The sequence below is a fragment of the Zootoca vivipara genome, chromosome 14, assembly GCF_965207765.1.
Source record: "Zootoca vivipara chromosome 14, rZooViv2.hap1.1, whole genome shotgun sequence".
Taxonomy (NCBI): Eukaryota; Metazoa; Chordata; class Lepidosauria; order Squamata; family Lacertidae; genus Zootoca; species Zootoca vivipara.
The window spans coordinates 45,906,457-45,926,429 of record NC_142597.1 but is presented as its reverse complement, the minus strand read 5'-3'; the positions used below and the strand labels follow the sequence as shown (position 1 = coordinate 45,926,429).

The window sequence follows — 19,973 nt, the reverse complement described above, 5'->3', positions numbered from 1 at the left end:
TCCTGCTGTCCTTTGTCAACAACAAATGGTCGCTGTTTTTTGTCTTGAATAGATGCTATATGGTAATTTATGGACCTAACAGGGATCTAAAGCCATTTACACATGCAGAATGTCGGCACCCTATATATAGAAAGGAGCAAACCAGGGATATTTTAGGAAGCAGGCTAGCAGGCGGGGCCCATGACTTACATCATAGGAGCCTACACAACTCAAAACACTGTTGCTGTATGTAGGTTTTATTTCATTTGTTTTTTATCTTAGATTTTGGAAATGAACATCCAGGGTTTGTTTTTCCTTTATTTATTTTGGGGCGGGGGTGTCCAAGAGAGTGGGGCCCTAAGCTATAGTTTGCTTAGCTTATAGGTAAATCCGGCACTGCGGAGGTGGGGGGGAGGAGGCTGGAAAAGGAGCCTTAGAGCCCACTTCCTTTTGGGTTTGTGGCCTCCGTGACCCTGACAGCCGCCCCCCTTGGCCCCGGACCAGCCCCTTCGATCCCGCGCCCTCCTGGGGGTGTGTTTCCCGGAGACCCAAAGGGCCGGCGCAGGTGGAGCAATGCGGGGCGCACCTTCCCCGGAGGACGTTGCGCGAGAGATAAAGGGCAAGCCCCAACTCCTCTCTCAAGGCACAGCAGCAGACAGTTGAGGGAGCTACGCCCAGGCGTGTTTCCCTGGAGGGGATCCCAGGCCGCTGCTCCGCAAAACACACACACACACACACACACACACACCGTGCGCCATTGCAGGTCTGGGTAGCTCAATTGGTTAGACCACAGTGCTGAATAACACCGAGGTTGCAGCAGGTTCCATACCCGTATGGGACAGCTGCATATTCCTGGGGGTTTGACTGGATGACCCTCAAGGTCCCTCCCAGCTCTACAGTTCTGTGATCTAACCTAAATGTCAGGATTCCAAAGTGGAGCTTCCATGGACAGGGCTAGCCTACCTTACAATCATTGACTCATAGAATCGTGGAGTTAGAAGGGAAACCCAAGCGTCATGGGGTCCAAGAGTCGTTTTTAGGACCCACCTTTTTATGTTTGTAGAATCATGGAATCGTAGAGTTGTAGAGCTGGAAGGGACCCCCCAGGGTCATCTAGTCCAACCCCCTGCAAATGCAGGAATCTCAGCTAAAGCATCCATGAGAGACGGCCGTCCAACCTCTGCTTAAAAACCTCCCAGGAAGGAGAACCCACCACCTCTCGTGTGAGACCATTCTACTGTCAAACTGCTCTTACTGTCAGAAAGTTTTTTTTCCATATGTTTTGTTGAAATCTCATTTCTTGTAACTTGAAGCCATGGGTTCGAGTCCTACCCTCCAGAGCAGGAGAAAACAAGGTTGCCCCCTCCTCCATGTGACAGCCCTTGAGATATTTGAAGATGAGGGGGGGATGACTAGCGAAAGAGTGGCAGAGGATGCCTGGCACCCGCAAATAGACCAGGGTGGGCCTGGCAGGGCTGGCGTGGGTCTCTGCAGCCCCCTCCCCAACTTCCTTTTCATCTTATTCATTAAGAAGCTGAATGGGTGGAGGTAGGGGGAGTCTCTCCAAGCAGTTTTGCCTAAAATGGTATAAAATATCTCAAAACATAGCACTAAAAGTCAGACTTTAAAAACAGCAGACATTACAAAACTACCAAAACAGAATGTTAACAGACCGTCGCTGTGATTCCTGCCTTGCCCCTTGGGATCTCTTCCAGCTCTACGGTTCTGTGGAAATGGATTTAATACAATTACCTGCCAGGTTTAAACCCCCTTTCGTTCCCCTAAAGAGGGGGTGGGCAAGGAGCCTTCTTGGCCTGAGACTTTGGAGAGCTGCTACCAGTCAGAGCTGGGAGAGAGGACAAAGAGTCTGACCTCACCTAAGGCAGCTCCTGGTGAGCCTTGAGGGAATGGCTGTAAGGGCCCCTGCTTGGCATGCAGAAGGCCCTGCTTCAGTCCCCCACAGTATCTCTAGGTAGAGCTGGGGGAGAGAGAGAAAGAGAGAGAAACCCCTGCTGCCAGTCAGTGTGGGTAATACTGAGCTACATTGACCAAAGTTTTATCAAGCAGCTTCCTATTTAGAATTATGAGGGCTAGTAGGTTTTTGGAGGGGAAGAGATGCAGCCTAGTGACAGAGCCCCTGCTCTGCGTGCAGAAGGTCTCAGCTTTGATTACCAGCAGGTAGTACTGGGAGAAACTCTGGAGAGCTGCTGCCAGTCAGTGTTGATAATGCTGAGCTAGATGATGGTCTGGCTTAGTATAAGGCAGCTTCCTGTGCTTCAAACCTCCATTCAGAACCACAAGAGGACTAGAATCTTGTTTTATTTTTTTAGGAAGGGTCATAATTTAGTGGCAGAGCCCCTGCTTGGCATGCAGAAGGTCCTGGGTTCAATCCCTGGGAGCATCTCCAGGTAGGGCAGGAAAGTCCCTGCCTTCCTGCTGCTCTTGCCTGCTTGTGTCCAAAGGGGGCAGCTCCCTGCCCCAAGGAGCATACAGAACCCAGAGGAAAGGCTTAATAATAATAATAACTTTATTATTTATATGCTGCCCAATTGACTGGGTTTCCCCAGCCACTCCGGGAGGCTTCCAACAAAATACTAAAACAAAAACTACAAATACAAATTGCACATTAACAGATAGCCCTTAAGAACAATTTTAAACAACCCCCGCCCGCCCCAACTAAAACAACACCCACCTGAGTTAAAAACCCCATCCCCATTAAAACCATAATTTTAGCGCAAGGGGTCTGGCCCACACCCTCTTTCCACCCCCAAAGTTGTGGGACGCCTAAGCCGCGATCCCTGAATTGCGGCGGGTTGGACTAGATGACCCTTGCCCCCCTTCCAACGCTGCAATTCTATGATGCTATGTGAATAAGGGGGGAAGGAGGTGCGCAATTGCCTCTGTCAGACTCACGCAGGTTTAGCTCCAGCTGGCCCCGCCCCACGCCTTCCCCCCAACTGCGGAGGGTCGAGCACCTGCCCAGGTGACCCTCGGGTAGCTCATGCCCCACTTCTCTAAGTTGAGAGGCAGGGGAAAGAAAGGGGGGCGCGGCGCCGAGAGCGGGAGCCTTCCTTCTCCTTCTCCTCCTTCTCCGTCACTTTTTCCCCGGCCTTATGAGAGGCTCGATTGCCCAAGGCTAGGAGTTGCTGATATCATAATTGCCGCCTTGCCTCCTTCGCCAAATGCCTCTCCGCCTCACCTGGAGAGCACAGCAGGCTCTTGGCTCCCACAGCGCGGAGAGTGAGTCGCTGAGCCGTGCGCGCCGCCGCCGCCGACTGAGCCACCCAAGGGCGCCTCACTCCGCATGACCTCTCCGCGTCTCGGAGGTGCTGCTTCGGAGCAAGAGAGGTAAGCAGAGACCTCTCCTCCGCCGTCCCCTCCCTCCCTCCCCAGCTCCACTTCACCCGGGCAGCGCGCCACTCCCGGCGGAGGGAACGGGGCCAGGGAGCAGACCTTGGCACTCTGTGTATGCTTGTGAGACGTGTTGCTCGCTGACGTCTATGAGGCGCAAGAAACTGATTTATGGGGAGCCTTCCGCTTTCTCAAGGAGGATCCCCAAACCCTTCCATAATTCTAAAGTTTGGCTGTTCCCCTCACTTGGGGAAGGAGCCTGTGTGAGGGATGGATGGGGCATCCCCATTGGTAGTTATCATTCGCCGCGCGGTGACATTTTTGCAGGTTGCTGTCAACTGGGCATTTGACGTGGCGTTCCCAGAAATTTGCTGTTAATTTACCGATGGAAGACCCGGCAGCGGTTGAGTGTTGAGACTTGAGAGATTATTTATTTTGGTGGGGAGAAGGAAGGACGGCTCAAAGAAACAACTTTTGGAGTTCCAGAGTTCCTCCTGGGCAGGAGTCATAGAATCAATTGGAAGATACCACCAAGGGTCACCTGGCTGGCCCACCCTCCTGCAATGCAGGAATCACAGCTCAGAGACGGGGTGGGGGGCTGAGGCAGAATGCCCCATTTGAAAGATTGCTGCTGCCCCTTCCATCATTCCTTCATCAACCTGGCGCCCTTCAACTGCTTTGGAGACCCCAAGGCAGCTGGGCAGCTGTTGTGTTGGGCCCGCAAACATCTGGAGGACCCCAAGACGGCAAAGGCTGCCTTCGAGGAACTCTCTGTGCAAGCGCCAGAGGGGTGAGGTCCCGGCAGGAGGAGACCATTCTGGTGCAACGGGGCAAATGAAAACTTGGCATGTTTGGGGTGGTCACATTTTTTCTGGTGACCATGGGGAACCGATTTGACCAAGCCGGACACTTGGCTCCATTCAGCGCAGTGTTGCCGACTCGAACCAGCCGTGTCTGCCTCCAGGCTTTCAGAGGCAGGCAGGCAGGTTGTTTTTTTTCCTCAGCCTGCTTGGGACGGGACGGGGAACCTTCTCTGCATGCAAAGCAGGTGCTTTTGCCATTGAGCTGCCACGCTTCCCTGAAGCATAAAGTAAGATCCTAGTCCTCAAGCTCCGGAAGGAGAGCTGCTTTAATGAGCCACACGGGGAAATGCCTTCGACTCAGCCTCCGGGATCTTTCCTAGCCATACCTGTGGTGGTCTCTGTGCAAAGATGGCAACTCTGCCATCGAGCAAAAGGAAATGCCTGGGCAACCTCCTACCTGGGCACTGGCCAGGTGCCCCCACCCCTTGACCTGGAGAGCATTAGAGCAGCGAGGGACAGCGGTGGGCTTGGCAACATTGCCAGCTCCTCAGCCAGCGCCCAGAGGCGAGCTAGTGTGGTGTAGTGGTCAGAGCATCGGACTAGGACACAGGAGAGACCAGGGTTCAAATCCCCACTTAGCCATGAAGGTCTCACCTTGGGGGCCCGGGCACTGCTCCTCAGCTTCACCCACCTCGCAGGGTTGCGGTGGGGATTAAATGAGGAGGGGTGAGTCATGATTGTCACCTGGAGCTCCTTGGAGCAAAGGACAGGATAAAAAATGCCCTCAGTCCCTCCTTGCAGCTGCACCAGTTGCAGAACGACCCTCAAGCTCTGTGGACTTGGAGTCGCTCAGAGGATTGATTGATCAACGGGTGGATTTTACCGATATGCCTCTTTTCCACAATGAGCTTTGCCCAGAACAGCTTGCAGCATCCTTTCGAAACAGAGCATTGAAAATACAGATATACAAAACATGGAGTCAATCCAAAAACGACAAAAGCCAATAGTTTGGCAAACAGAACAAATTCAATATTGCAACAAATAAAACAGAATAAATGACAACAACAAAACAATCTAGGCTTAAGTACATAAATACAAAGCAAAAAAAGAGTTAACCTCTAGTTCCGACTTCGGATGCCACGGAGCACCTCGAAGAGGGCAGGTGCCTGGCAAGGCGGCTGCCAAACCGATGCACCTTGCTCTCCACTGGCAGCGGCCTCGCCACGCCAACAGGTGCACCGAGTACCAGGGGAGCTTCTGCCACACCCCACCTTTGGCTCAGCTCTTCATCCAGAGGGAAGGAGGCAGGCCCAGGCAAGCAGTGGAAGCATACTCGGTGCGAAGCGCTGGTGCGAAGGGATGGGAGGATTGCAACAGGCGACCCAGAGGCAGGGCTGGGCACTCACCTCTTCGGCTAGTTGGAGCTCTGCAAGTCTCTAGTCCATATTGGGGCAAATCGTGGGCAGCAATCGTTCCGTGGCTTCCCAAGCCCCCTCTGCTCTCCATTGAGTGATGGAGAAGGGCAGCTTAAATGATTGACAGGGCGTGAAGAGAGGCTGCAATAGTTTGTAGACCTGTGGAGTTGAGAAGGGGCCCACAAGAGTCATCTAGTCCAAGCCCCTGCAATGCAGGGATCTCAACTAAGGCACCCATGACCTCTGCTTAAAAACCTCCAAGGAAGGAGAGTCTGCCACCTTCCGAAGGAGTCTGTTCCACTGTCAGGCAGCTCTTCCCATCATAAAGTTCTTCCTGAGCTCTAGTCGAAACCTCCTTTCTTGTCATTTGAATCCATGGGTTCGAGTCCTACCCCTCCCGATCAGGGGTAAACAAGCTTGCTCCATCCTCCATGGAACAGCCCTTTCGAGTTGAGATATTTGAAGGTGGCCATCAGGCCACCTCTCGGCCATCTCTTCTCCTGGCTGAAACATCCCCGGCTCCCTCACAAGGCTGGTGTGGTTTTTGTTTAATAGTTCAGAGAAAGAGCAAGTCAAAGAGGGCGTTAAACAGGGGTCTGAGGTTACACACGGAGGTGGTGAGAAGTGGATCGGCCTCTCTCATCAACCCAAAGGCGTCACCCACCAAAGCTGAACATTAGAAGATTCAGGACAGGGGAAAGCGTTCTTTCCAACGATGGAATTCACTGCCACAACAGCAACACTCTCCTCCTGAGCTGTTGTGCTCAGGTCCAGCAGGTGGACCTTCCCCTGGGGCATCTGCTTGGCTGCTCTGAGGACCGGATGAAGCTCTTGCGTTAACTAGAGGATGCAACTTGCTTCGTCAGGGTTGTATCCAGCATGAGTCATACTCAAAGTAGACCAGTCGAAATGATGTCCCAGAAGGCGGTGGACTCTCCTTCCTTCGAGGCTTTTAAGCACAGGTTGGTTGGTTGGATGTCTGTCTGTCAGAGATTCTCTAGCCATGACTCTTGGATTGTGGGGTTGGACTAGATGGCCCTTGGGGGTCCCTCCTGACTCTAAAATTCTCTAATTATATTAGTATTTCACTGCATTAGTCGCTAAAAGACTAGCATAAAATTAATAGACTCAGGTAGGTAGCCGTGTAGGTCTGATGCAGTCGGAATAAATTAAAAAATTGTCCAGTAGCACCTTAAAGGTAAAGGTACCCCTGACCATTAGGTCCAGTTGCGGACAACTCTGGGGTTGCGCGCTCATTTCGCTCCATAGGCCGAGGGAGCCGGCTTCACAGACAGCTTCTGGGTCATGTGGCCACCATGACAAAGCCGCTTCTGGCGAACCAGAGCAGCACACGGAAACGCCGTTTACCTTCCCGCCGGAGCAGTCCCTATTTATCTACTTGCACTTTGACGTGCTTTCAAACTGCTAGGTTGGAAGGGGCAGGGACCGGGAATTCGAACCTCCGACCTTCTGATTGGCAAGCCCTAGGCTCTGTGGTTTAGACCACAGCGCCACACATACTCAATGGGTATGGTAAACCAAAAATAACTTTAGCATATGTAACGAGACAAGAATATTCAGATATTAGATTCTTGTCTCATTGCATATGCTAAAGTTATTTTGGGCCACCTGCATACTATCCCTTGGTTTTCCCTGTAGGATTAATTGCAGTCGTTAACAGTCGTTAAGAGGTTTACCAAAGCCATTCAGCCAATCACCCATCTCCTACCGGTACTACCCTTCTGAGAAAAACCCCACCCCACCCTCCCACTATAGATAAAGATCTGGTGACTTCTGTTTCCATGTATCTGAAGAAGTGTGCGTGCACACGAAAGCTTATACTGTTCCTAGAACAAACTTAGTTGGTCTCTAAGGTGCTACTGGGCAATTTTAAAAAAATTAATAGGTGGAACATGCTGAGATCCATTTATATCAATTCAGAGATGATCTTAGTTGGATGCAATCTTCAGATCTAGTTATTTGTTTTAAATTGATCCAAGGTCAGAGGGAGGTGGATTTGTGGAGGCAGAGCAGAAGCCAGGAGTGATGCAAAACAGGTTGACTTTTACAAAACATTTGGCACCTTGCAAGTGAGTCAAGTCACCCTGCTCTGTCTCCCAAGGCAGTCATTGCAAAGAGACCTCAGAATGTCCAGCTGCCTGTGACTTTGGCCTCCTGTTTTAGATTTGTGACATCCACCTTTTGGCAGGTCCACAGACTTCTGGGTTCACCCCCCGCCCTGACAGCAAAATTTAGGAATGCAGCAAGCTGGCCTAGACTGCAACACAGGAGGAGCGCCGCTCCATGGTTCCAGGCAGAGAGTCTTTTCCTCAGCCCTGCCTGCCAGGAGACGAATATCTCATGCTATTCTAGGCTGCATCGGCAGAAGCCATAGGGGAAGCATTAGTCCTGGTCTCTCCTGCCTTGGTCAGACCCCACCTGGAGTCCTGTGTCCAATTCTGGGCACCACAATTTAAGAAGGACGTTGATAAGCTGGAAGGTGGGCAGAGGAGGGCGACCAGGATGATCGAGGGACTCGAAACCAAGCCTTATGAGGAACGGTTGAAGGAGCTGCGCATGTTTAGCCTGGAAAAGAGGAGACTGAGAGGAGATCATAGAGTTGGAAGAGACCACAAGGGCCATCCAGTCCAACCCCCTGCCAAGCAAGAAACACCATCAAAGAGATATGAGAGCCATCTCCAAATATTTCAAGGGCTGTCACAGGGAAGAGGGAAGAGCTGGTTTTCTCTTGCTCTGGAGGGTAGGACTCGAACCCATGGCTTCAAGTTACAAGATAAGAGATTCTGGCTAAACACCAGGAAGAACTTTCGACAGTGGAACTTTCTTCCTCGGGAGGTTGTAGACGGTCCTTCCTTGGAGGTTTTTAAGCAGAGCTTGGGTGGCCATCTGTCATGGATGCCTTAGTGGTGATTCCTGCATTGCAGGGGGTTGGACTGGATGGCCTTTGGGTATCCCTTCCGACTCTACAATTCTATGGTCAAGTGATAAAAAGAGATGAAGGGACCTCATCCCCCATGCTGACGGCCTGGATTTAAAAAATCCTTGAGAATCAGTCAGTCCTGTCATTAAACAGGGTGCCATGTGCGTTTCCGGTAGCGGTTGATGCTGTGGGGTGCTGCCTCCCCGGAAGGATGGAACAATATTCGGGGCGCCGAATATTTTTGTGAATGTCCCATTCCTCCCTGCCCACCCCATTGCCCACCCACCAAGTGTTTCTGGGGAATTTGAATTCAGAGGGATGTTCTCAGTTCCTGTGTAGGATATTAATGTAAGGTGATAGTGTAGAGTTGTCAAAAAAAAAAAAAGTTCAGAAAAGGGCCACCAAAATGATTTGGGGGATGGAGGGGCGACATGATAGAAGGCGACACGATAGAAGTTTGTAAAAGTAAGCTTGGCACCGGAACACCAGAACTCCTGGGCATCTAATTAAGCTTCATATTGGAAGATTCAGGATGGATAAAAGAAGCAACTTATTCATGAACCGCATAAATAAGCTGTGGAACTCCCTGCTGCAGGAGGCAGTGACAGCCACCAACTTGGTGGCTCGGCTCAGCCTCCACAGTCAGAGGCAGCAATGTTCCTGAGAGGCCGTTGCTGGAAAAGGCAGGAGGGGAGAGTGATGCTCTTGTGCTCGGATCCAGCTTGGGTTTCCCCCATAATGGGCATCTGGTTGGCCCCTGTGAAAGACAGGAGGCTAGACTAGATGGGTCCCATTTGGCCTGATCCAGCAGGCTCTCCTTAGGTACTTGGTGGTGATTTGGGGGTCCTGAAGGGGCAGGGGCAGCGTTCATTTGGAGGAAACCCTTTGGGGAAATTTGTTGTTGTTTAGTCGTGTATGACTCTTGGTGACCCCATGGACCTTTGGGGAAATTAGGTAAAGGTAAAGGGACCCCTGACCATTAGGTCCAGTCGTGACCGACTCTGGGGTTGCGCGCTCATCTCGCATTATTGGCCGAGGGAGCTGGCGTATAGCTTCCAGGTCATGTGGCCAGCATGACAAAGTCGCTCCGGGCAAACCAGAGCAGCACACGGAAACGCCGTTTACCTTCCCGCTGTAGCGGTTCCTATTTATCTACTTGCATTTTGACGTGCTTTCGAACTGCTAGGTTGGCAGGAGCTGGGACCGAGCAACGGGAGCTCACCCCGTCACAGGGATTCGAACCGCCGACCTTCTGATCAGCAAGCCCTAGGCCAGGCATCCCCAAACTGCGGCCCTCCAGATGTTTTGGCCTACAACTCCCATGATCCCTAGCTAACAGGACCAATGGTCAGGGAAGATGGGAATTGTAGTCCAAAACATCTGGAGGGCCAAAGTTTGGGGATGCCTGCCCTAGGCTCAGTGGTTTAACCACAGCGCCACCTGGGTCCCTGCTAAATGAACAGTAGAGGATATTATTCGGGGAGATCTGAGCTGGGACGAGCACAAACTGAAGGAATAAACTGGGGGATTTGGAGCAGACCTTGATTGGCTTGCTTTTGGCAAAATCTAAAGGCTAGATTTCATCTCTGCATATAAAATCTTATGCAGATTTGGGCCCTGCCCAAAATCTTATGCATACCCAGAAACTCTGTTACGCCCCCATCCTCCTGACCTCGAGGTTTGCTCGTTGCTGATCTGGGCCCTGATTCAATCCTTGGCATCTGCACTTTGGGCTGGGAGAATCCCCTGCCTGAACCCCTGGAGAGCTGCTGCCAGTCAGAGTGGCCGGCACTGAGCTGGGTGGACCTATGTGCTTGTTTGAGCTGGATCTTCGTCTAGAACCATGAGGACTAGAGCCTTGCTTCCGTTTCAGGGCCAGCGCCATCTCTAAGAGGGACAGGGAAAGACCCTCGTATGAAACCCTGGAGAGCTGCTGCCAGTCAGTGCAGGCAACACTGGGCTTAATGAGTTTGACGCAGTAGGAGGCATCTTTCTGCGACTCCCAAAACTGCTTTGCAAATGTGAATAGGAAGCCTCTGTTTCTCTCGACGCCCAACTGGGTTCATGTTTTATATTGTCAACTGCCCTGTGATCCTCGGACAAAAGGTGATATAGAAATTTAATACATGACAATAATAATTTCACCCCCGTGTTATGCCACAGAAGGTCCCTAGCAAAACACACAGCCTTCTGAGGCATACAGAAAGGAGAAAGCCATTTCCACTGGCCATATGCAAGACAAATGTCTTTCTGGCAGGAAGGAAGAGCCGTTCAAGAGTGGAGCAGATTTTCACTGGCGCACACAAAGCAGCCGGCAGGCAGGATGGCATCCGCCAAGGCCTCGCAGCTTGGGCGAGCCTCTCAACTCTCTCCTCCTCCTTCCACCTTGAAGAAATGAATTAAGTCGCAGGAAGAATAAAAGGAAGATTAATCCTGGAGATTGCGCAGGTGAAATTAGCGGCAGAAGAAAATGACGAGCCTTTGATACACCTTTCCCCCTCCGGCGCACAAAGGGCCACGGCTTTCTCAGCCGTCGGCCCCCGAGCGAAACGGAGGGCGCAACGTGCGAAGGGATCGGTCCCCGTTTTCACAGGCTTCTTCGCCCTGGTGACGACAGCAGGGGGGTGGCGTTTCTCAGCCTGCTCCTCCGAGACGGGGGCAAGGTGGGCAAACACACCTCCAGAAGGGGAACCAGAGACCAGAATTTGGGACAATTTGTAGATTCCTAGAATTGTGGAGTTGGGAGGGACCCCCAGGGTCATCTAGTCCAACCCCGATCAATGCAGACGCCGCAATGACCATTAAGGCAAGTCCCGGGACTGCAATCTGGGAAATACGAAAAACAAAACACACACACACACAGAGAGAGAGAGGTTTAAATAGATTGAGATTTCAATCAGCCCTGGCAGAGTGGGTGTGGAGGGTGAATCACAGGCTTATGAGATAGCCCTTATACAAGCTGATTCTCGCAGCTTTGCAAAATGGGGAGAATCAATGCCAGCCTACTTTGCAAGGCTGTTTGCAGAGGTTACAGAGAGAGGTTTGGGGCAGAGGCAATGCTGGTGGCAAGATTTCAGAGCAGGGCGGGGGGGGGCATCATTGGCCCTCCTCCAGAGGCCGTGGGGCGCTCTACTCCCATCAGCGCCCCATGGTCAGAGAGGAGGGGTGTTGGAGCCCAGCAATAACTCTGCCCTCGATTTAGGGAGCCAGTCACTGAACACAACAGAAGGTCTACCCAGTTGGTGAGAGCTTCGATGAGCTTTTAGTCTATTGTTGTTTTAACTTTTTGAGAGTTGCATTTTTTTTCCTTCTTTGCAAACCGTTTTGAGGGAAGGCTTTTTACAAACAAAACTAAACAAGCCGTGCATAAGTTTTAGGAAGTAAATAGATGAGGTCGACTGAAGGCCAGAAAAGGAGATTTAAAAGAATGGGTTATAGCCTAGCTCTTACTCAAAGTAGATCCTTTGGAAGGAATGGAGCTAATGTTACTCAGGTCCATTGATGTAAGATGCCGTAAGGGCATCCAGCTAGAGGAGGAGGAGGAGGAGGAGGAGGAGGAGGAGGAGGAGGAGGAGGAGGAGGAGGAGGAGGAGGAGAAGAAGAAGGCTTTCCTGTGGCTGCTAGCCCAGGGGGGTTGTATTCTTCCTCTTCTGTATAAGAACAGCCAGTGGATCAGGCAAAACAGCCACATCTAGTCCAGCACCCTGTTCTCACAGCGGTCACATGCCCTTAAGAACCTAGGAATCTAGATAGACTGCCTCTGGAACTGGAAGCTCCATGAGAACATCAAAAGAGCCTGCTGAATCAGGCCAAACGTAGGAGGGAGTTCCATCATTTAACCACTTGCTGAATGAAGAAGTCCATCCTTTTATCAGTCCTGTATCTTTCCATATTCAGTTTTATTGGATCTCCACAAGTTCTGGTGTTGGGGGGAAAGGGAGAAAAGCTTTCCTTCGTCCACTTTCTCCATGTCAGGCTTGATTTTATAAATGTCACCCCTTCCTCGCTTTTTTGCTAAACCCCAAAATTCTCGTAGGTGAGTTGCTCTGTCGCCTGGACCATTCTGGCTGCCCTTTTCTGATCTTTTTCCAACTCCTTTTTGAGGGGAGCTGGCCAGAACTGTGTCAGTCCTCCCGATGCAGCTGCATCCTAGGTTTGTGTGATGGCATCATAATACTGGCAGCCTCAATCAATACAGTGGTACCTCGGTTTACGAACTTAATCCGTTCCGGAAGTCCGTTCTTAAACCGGAACCGTTCTTAAACCGAGGCACGATTTCCCTAATGAGGCCTCCCCCCGCCGCTGGTGCCCTTCGACCGTCCAGCTTCTGTTCTTAGACCACGGTAAAAAGTTAGCTAACTGGAACACTACTTCCGGTTTTGCGGAGTTCATAAACCAAATAGTTCATAAACGGGGCTCTTCTTAAACCGAGGTACCACTGTAGAAGCTTAAGATGGTGGAGGTGAATAAGTCACCTGGCTGCTTGTCGCCTCCCGCACCCAGTCCCAGAAGCCTCCAACCGCCTGGGGCACCCTTGGCCTGGGATGGCGCCTGTGTGGGCCGCCCTGAATGTGGCCAGGGTGCCCGTCCCTTGATAGCCTCCTCCATTCCCAGCAGATGGAAAACAGCAATGGATGGATCCCCCTTACCCAGAAAAAAGGCTCCGAGGCAACCGTGGCCGCAGCCTCACCAAGCAACTCTCCCCCCTGGGCCGCAGCAGCCCATCCACCCCCCTCTCTTTCTCCCTTCCCTCCTGCAGCGGGGCTGGGTCTTCCTGCCCTCCTGATGCCAGGGACTGCCAGCTCTCCCAGGCCTGCCTCGGCAGGTCCCGGCCAACCTTCTCCCTGCTAGGAGCGAGCAAGAGGCAGCCAGGAGACGAGAGAGGAACCTGTTCTCCCAAGAACCCAGCGGCGGCGGCATGCCATTCATGGAAGGAAGGAGATCCCTCCCCGGGTTCCCTGGCTGGCTTACAGAAGAAGAGCCTGCTGGATCGGGCCCCTAGTGGCCCCGCTGGTCCAGCATCCTGTTCTTTCTGTGGCCAACCAGATGGCTCTTCTGAGCACCAGAGCCCTCTTCCCTCCTGCAGCTTCCAGCAATTGCGATTCAGAGGCATTGCTGCAGAGCCATTTGTGGCTAGGAGGAGGGAGCCGCCAGTTGCCTTCTGCACAAGGGCGCCTTTTCTGGCGACTCTGCTCTGCGTTTATTAAGGGCTGGAGCGCCAAGAGGAGGAGAGGGAAGGAAAGTTGTTTCAGTCATCAAAAAAGCAAAGGGAAAGCGGACGGAGAGAGAAAAAAAAGCACTTTTAAATGCACCAAGTCAGGTCCCTACCCCAGCCCGGAGCAAGTCTCTCTGGGAGGCTGCAGTTGCTTACTCACTCCTTTGAGGCTCCTTCCCAGCCGATCCTTTGCTTTCCCAGGAGAGGCAAAATCCAGAGATAAGAGGACAGAGACGGAGGTTTGTGAATCATGCAAGGATCTGGGACTCATTTGGGGCTTTTTTAGGTTCAGGAAATGACCAAGGGGCTCCCCGCCGCAGAAAGGTGGTGGCGCTTGGGACATTTTAGTTTGGAGAAAAGGCGAGTGAGAGGGGCCACGAGGATCATCTAGTCCAACCCCCTGCAACGCAGGAATCTTTTGCCCAACGTGGCGCTCGAACCCACAACCCTGAGATTAAGAATGCCGGGCTCTACCAGCTGAGCTAGAGGTACAGTATATAAAAATTATGACTGGCCTGGAGAAAGTGGACGGAAGGAAGTTTTCCTTCCTCTCTCATGACACTGGTACTCATTTGCATTCAATGAAGATTCAAGATGGATAAAAGAAAGTCCTTCTCAAAGAAGGGCAGAGTTAAACTGTGGAACTCCCTCCCACAGGAGGCAGTGATGGCCACTGACCTAGATGGCTTTAAAAGAGGATTGGGCAGGTCCAGGGAGGGGCAGGATCAATAGAAACAGAGTGCATCTTTTTAAGCCCATGGGGACATTTGGAAAGACCCCAATGGCCCAGTTTAATTTTTCAAAGGATTTGAGTCCAATCCAACAGAGTCACTCTGTGCCTTGAAAAGCACCATCGAGTGGAAGGGGGGGGGTAAACCACTCTTCCAACTTCCTCCTCCAGCTCTAAGCCCTTTCCAATGGAGACGGAGAGGAGTTGGGGGCAACTTGGGGCAGCATAAATGGTGACCCTTGTCCTAAAGACCACCCGATTTATCCTGGCACCAGTTTTCGTGGGCTAGAGTTCTCTCGGTTGTATCATAAATGACCGTCATCTGTTGGATACGGAAGAAGGGATGTATAAAGGACTGTTAGGGGGCAACGCAATTAAAGCTGAAATGGCTGAAATAGTTGTGGTTCCTGCATTGCGGAGGGGTTGGACTAGATGACCCCAGGTGTCCCAACTCTACAAGCCTATGATTCTATGACTGCAAAAGGAGGAGGAGGACCATGTACAGGAGCCATAATGTACACGCTCGTCCTCGCCGTCCGCCATGAGTTGCTCATCCCTTTTTAGAAAGCTGGCTGGTGGCCGCGAGCCACGCCCTGAGGTAGCCTTCCCTGCTAATTATGGGCTGCCTGCACCTGAGATGTCTTACTCTCCTACCTGCAGAGCCAGCGAGGGAAGATGGGGGGAGGGAGGGATTGCTTTGGAGAGAGGGTTAGGATCATAGAATCATAGAGTTGGAAGAGACCCCAAGGGCCATCCAGTCCAACCCCCTGCCAAGCAGGAAACACCATCAAAGCATTCCTGACAGATGGCTGTCAAGCCTCTGCTTAAAGACCTCCAAAGAAGGAGACTCCACCACACTCCCTGGTAGCAAATTCCACTGCCGAACAGCTCTTACTGTCAGGAAGTTCTTCCTAACGTTTAGGTGGAATCTTCTTTCTTGTAGTTTGAATCCATTGCTCCGTGTCCGCTTCTCTGGAGCAGCAGAAAACAACCTTTCTCCCTCCTCTATATGACATCCTTTTATATATTTGAACATGGCTATCATCTCACCCCTTAACCTTCTCTTCTCCAGGCTAGAGGCTTGCTTTGGGCTTTTTTCTGGCGGGGGTCCATGGTTGGGTGGGCCGACTTATGCAGTGAGGGGCAAAGGCCTCTCGCCTTCATGTGTCCTGAAGGGCTGTGGCTCGGGGCAGGACACCTGCCTTGCATGTAGAAGGTCCAAGGGTCAATTCCTGAGAGCACCTCCAGGGATGGCAGGGAAGGACTCCCTCCCTGAGACCCTGGAGAGCTGCTGCCAGTCAGTGTAGACAATACTCAGACCTATGTTCCTATTTTGGTTTCACACCTTGGTGTGTGTGTTGTTGTTGTGTTAATTATTCAGTTTCAGATTTCAAATATTCCATTTGATAGGTTTTCCAAAAAATCACTAAGGCAGGCATCCCCAAACTGCGGCCCTCCAGATGTTTTGGCCTACAACTCCCATGATCCCTAGCTAACAGGACCGGTGGTTGGGGAAGATGGGAATTGTAGTCCAAAACATCTGGAGGGCCGAAGTTTGGGGATGCCTGCACTAAGGCAGCCTGCAGTCATTGGGTGTTAGCGAAACCTAGTAAATGAAATGAATCTCCCATCCAGAAGCCACAGACTCCGTTCTGGAAAGCCCTCCCCAGAATCCCAGGTCAATGGGATCTGACTTTCCCCCACTTAGGAGTGTGACTCTGCACATGCTCTGTGACACCTTGTGCCTTACACGCTTCCACACATTCCACAGCCGAGTTCTGGGAATTGAGTTCTGGGCCTGAAGCCCTGCCCTCTCTCCACCCCCCAGAGCCAACTTAGCTTGGGCTGCTGCCCCCCATCTCTGCTAGATGACCCCCTGGGTGGGGGTTCCCTCCCGGCTCTGCCACGATCCTGCCCATCCCTCGGCGCTCCCCGCAGCCTGCCAGCCTTTTTTCTCCCGACTCAGCTCCCCAGAACCCCGGTGCAAAAAGATTCCCAAACCCGTCCCGCAGATCAAATAAAGGTAATTGCAGCGCAGGATGTGGGCGATTCCCAGTGGGAGGGTAGGAGTGGTCCCAGGTGGGGCAGGAGAGGGAACCCATGAAAGGCACAGCACCAGGGCCACACCCGGCATAAAACATGCTGCCGCAGCCAGAGACAGAAACCATTAGGGCGGGGGTACTGCACACACCTTCCTCGTAAAAGGAGGAACATGGCACGGTCCCAGGATGAGCTCACGGGAAGGGAAGGATCCCCGAGGAGGAGGAGGAGGAGGAGAAGGTGCAGGAGAGGATGGAGAGGCCTGACACACACACACACACACACAGAGGACCCTGGGCCCAGAGGCACCCTCACTCACCACCAGCAGCAGAGCGAAGCAAGATTCTAGTCCTCATGGTTCTGAATTAAATAGGAACATAGAATCATAGAGTTGGAAGAGACCACAAGGGCCATCCAGTCCAACCCCCTGCCGAGCAGGAAACACCATCAAAGCATTCTTGACATATGCCTGTCAAGCCTCTGCTTAAAGACCTCCAAAGAAGGAGACTCCACCACACTCCTTGGCAGCAAATTCCACTGCCGAACAGCTCTTACTGTCAGGAAGTTCTTCCTAATGTTGAGGTGGAATCTTCTTTCTTGAAGTTTGAATCCATTGCTCCGTGTCCGCTTCTCTGGAGCAGCAGAAAACTATCTTTCTCCCTCCTCCATATTACATCCCTTCATATATTTGAACATGGCTATCATATCACCCCTTCACCTTCTCTTCTCCAGGCTAAACATACCCAGCTCCCTAAGCCGTTCCTCATAAGGCATCATTTCCAGGCCTTTGACCATTTTGGTTGCCTTCCTCTGGACACGTTCCAGCTTGTCAGTATCCTTCTTGAACTGGACACGGTACTCCAGGTGAGGTCTGACCAGAGCAGAATACAGTGGTACTATTACTTCCCTTGATCTGGATGCTAACATCGGAAGCCGCCTTAGACGTTTGGTGTTGCCTGCGCTGACTGGCAGCAGCAGCAGCTCTCCAGGGATTCAGGCAAAGGGTGGGGTCGTTGGCCCCAGCCCTGCCCAGAGATGCCGCTGCAGATTGAACCGGGGACCTTCTGCATGCAAAGCAGCTGCTCTACCGAAGCAGCTTCTTCCTCCTGAAAGCGAAGCAAGATTCTAGACCTCAACGCTCCAGATAAAGTGCTGGCTGAAAAGGGGCAGAAGTTTGGAGGAGGTGCTTTGGCTCAAGCACTCCAGCTCCCATCCGTCCCACCCCAAGGGATTATGGGAGTTGTAGTCTAGTTGCAAGAAGAGGGCAAAAAGTGAGCATGTTTGTCAGCTGCCAGGGATGGAAGGATTTGCCCTTCTCTCATTTGCCCCCAGTCTTAAATTCAGGATCTCCACATTTCTGTGGAAATTTGGAGTTGGTTGTTACCACATTTACTCGAATCCAATGCTCACCTTTTTTTGGCCAGATTATGTTGTGAAAATTAAGGTGTGCATTAGATTCGATGGCACATTTACATTCGCCAGCAAATACTTTTTGGGGTTTCAAGGTTCTGAAAATTGAGGTGCGCTTTGGATTTGACGGCGCATTAGACTCGAGTAAATACGGTACTTAATCCTCATGACAATTCTTCAGCAATTTAGTGCAAATTTCTCTCAATTGACACCATTTTAACTAGCATACTCTTGGATGCAAGGCACTTTTCCTAATTCAATCCCATTTTAAAGGCCATTTTCACTTATGTCTTCAGCTGTGCGTTTCTGCAAACTCTGCTTGGTTGGAGAACTGCATTGCAAAATTCAGATGAGAGCAAATGTCACAGAAAGGCTGTCATTCAGAAAGTGGGAATGGGAATGCGATAGCTCAGCTAATAGAGCATGAAACTCTTAATCTCGGGGTTGGGTTCAAGCCCTGCATTGGATGAAAGTTTCCCGCATTGCAGGGGGTTGGACTAGATGACCCTTATGGTCCATTTCAACTCTACCATTCTTTGATTCTTTGATCAAGTGGGAGTTAATGTTTTTGCTTGTTGTGTAATGTGTTTTTATATTGTAAACTACCCTGTGATTCTCAAATGAAGGGCGGTGTACAAAGTTAATTAATAGCAGCAGCAGCAGCAATTTTATTTATTTATTGAATTTATTGAACATATCTACCGCCCTTCGTAGGAGAATCACAGGGCAGTTTAGAGCATAAAAATCTGGCTTGAGGTGTCAACTGAATCTGAATTCTGCTCCCTCCCTGCTTGTTCTAAAGCAGACATCCCCAAACTTCGGCCCTCCAGATGTTTTGGACTACAATTCCCATCATCCCTGACCACTGGTCCTGTTAGCTAGGGATCATGGGAGTTGTAGGCCAAAACATCTGGAGGGCCTCAGTTAGGGGATGCCTGTTTTAAAGCATTGTGGAGACGCCTGTACCCCTTTCCAGCCTTTCCCTGGAGAGTACTGACAGTTAAACCACTCTGGAAATTGTAGTTCTCCAAAAAGCGGCCTCCTATCACCTCCACAAACTACAGTTCCCAGGATTCTCTGGGAGAAGCCATGTGCTTTAAATGTAGGGTGTGAGAACACAAGAACGCAAGAAGAGTTGCCTGGATCAGGACCGTGGCCCATCTAGTCCAGCAACCTGTTCTCATAGCGGCCAACCAGGTCTGTCCTGAATTTTTCAATATTCAGCTTCACCGATGCCCTGAGCTCTCTCCCAAGTAGATCCTTCGAAAGTACGGTAATAAACGTAAGTTGGCCACATCTGTTAGTTTCAACGGTTCTACTCTGAGGAGGGCTAGCAGTGGCAACTAACCTGCGTGTTGTTATGAGTGTTGGCTGGGTCTGAATTTTCTCATTGCAACCCATTTCTTCAAAGATTGTGGGCTGAAACTACGAGAAGCCAAGTTACAGGGAACCAGGCAGAGGGCCTTCTCGGTAGTGGCACCCACCCTGTGGAATGCCCTCCCACCAGAGGTCAAAGAGAACAACAATTACCAGACCTTTAGAAGGCACCTCAAGGCAGCCCTGTTTAGGGAAGCTTTTTATGTTTGATTTCTGTATTTTAATGTTTTGTTGGAAGCCGCCCAGAGTGGCTGGGGGACCCCGGCCAGATGGGCGGGGTATAAATAAAAAATTATTATTATTATTATTATTATTATTATTATTATTATTAAATGGAGATGGCATCTGGACGCCGCCTGCTATTGGATCTGCCACTGCCCGTCATTGGCTCTGGTCCCGCCTACCGCTGGGGCTGCCTGCCTCCCACCCCTGCTAGCCCCAGAGCACATTGGCAGAGGAAATAGTGCTCCCAAGGAATCTCTCCTCAAGGGATGCAAAGATCTCCCTGAGATACACTTGAGGCACACCAACCACATTGGCCGGCCGGCTTGTTTCAGAGCTCAAATGACAGGCTGCCAGGATCAGGACCATCTCACTCCTTATAGAAGACATTGCAACACTTAATTGCACAGAAGGATGGAGTTTGCTAGGCATGACCTGTTTCCCAGTGCTGTGGTGTTGATCCACGATTACACACACACACACTTCAGCC

The 19,973-nt window shown here is 51.3% G+C and overlaps 1 protein-coding gene across 2 annotated transcripts in view; it reads left to right on the top strand.

The window, feature by feature from the left end:
• Nucleotides 1-3,146: 3,146 nt before the first annotated feature.
• Nucleotides 3,147-19,973, top strand: part of FOXN1 (forkhead box N1) — a 49,924-nt gene continuing 33,097 nt past the window's right edge. Inside the window, exon 1 of one of the 2 annotated variants that reach the window (XM_088658091.1) lies at nt 3,147-3,327. The gene's annotated coding sequence lies outside the window, so the exon portion shown is untranslated. The remainder of the gene's footprint in view (nt 3,328-19,973) is intronic. The other variant, XM_035139574.3, reaches the window with a different exon arrangement.